The following is a 993-nucleotide window of genomic DNA, read 5'->3' on the forward strand; positions in this document are numbered from 1 at the left end:
CTGGTTTTGCATATCACATGAACCATAACTAATATGAATTGGCCCTGGACCACCAACCAGAGGCTGCAGAGGCACCCCTGCAAGTGCCTTGAGGCACCGTAGGGTGCAGCGGCACCCCGTTTGGGAATTACTGGCCTAAGCAATTCCAAACCCCCTGACTGACTGACCCTGAAGTGGCATATCAGGCACCCTTTGGTGACCAATCAGCGCTGAGCGAGCAAGCAAGATAAATATTAGTCCACACACGATCTAATACCCCACGGTCTAATGCCCCACAGAGCACAAACCAGCATAATTGAATCAAATCAGTTTTCTTTTTGGCTAACACACAATGTCATAATTACAAAATGTACACCTGTTCAGAATTATCAGTAGATAAATTATACCGCAGCCATGTCTGTGGAACTGCTAATAATTAGGATTTAGATAAACGCGTAACCGACATCTCCTACGTCTTTTCTCACATCGCAGAGAGTGAAATACTTGGACGTCCCCCTCTGCCTTTTGCCATATGTTTTATTTACAGCGTAGCGTTATTAGAAAAAATGATCAAGATTCAAGAAGAACAATTATATTTTTTGAGCTTCATTAGCAATCCGGCAATGATGTGTTAGGAGAAGCCTGCACATAATTTGATGCCTCGCTGCGGACCTCAGTCTAACAGCGTAGGGTCAGAATTCTGAACTGTCCTCGAAAAAAGCTCAACTTGAAAGACTGTACAGGAGATCAGACAAAAGTATAGAGATAGGGGCCCTGAGAAGACCATTAAGGAGACAGGGAGAAATGTGCCATTCCGAGAGATAAGGCAACCATCAAACGCTGCCTGACAAAGATCATTTCCTCTCCCAAGCTTGGACAGTGAGACCCGAATTGTGTGAGAACATTTCCTGTAGGACCAGAATCTGCATCGGTTCTCCATTTCCTTCTATTGAAGAGATTTATCTTAAGTAAAGGGTTCAAGGGAATTATCAGACTGGGAGAGTGGGGTTCATA

This window comes from Pseudophryne corroboree, chromosome 11 (assembly GCF_028390025.1).
Source record: "Pseudophryne corroboree isolate aPseCor3 chromosome 11, aPseCor3.hap2, whole genome shotgun sequence".
Lineage (NCBI taxonomy): Eukaryota > Metazoa > Chordata > Amphibia > Anura > Myobatrachidae > Pseudophryne > Pseudophryne corroboree.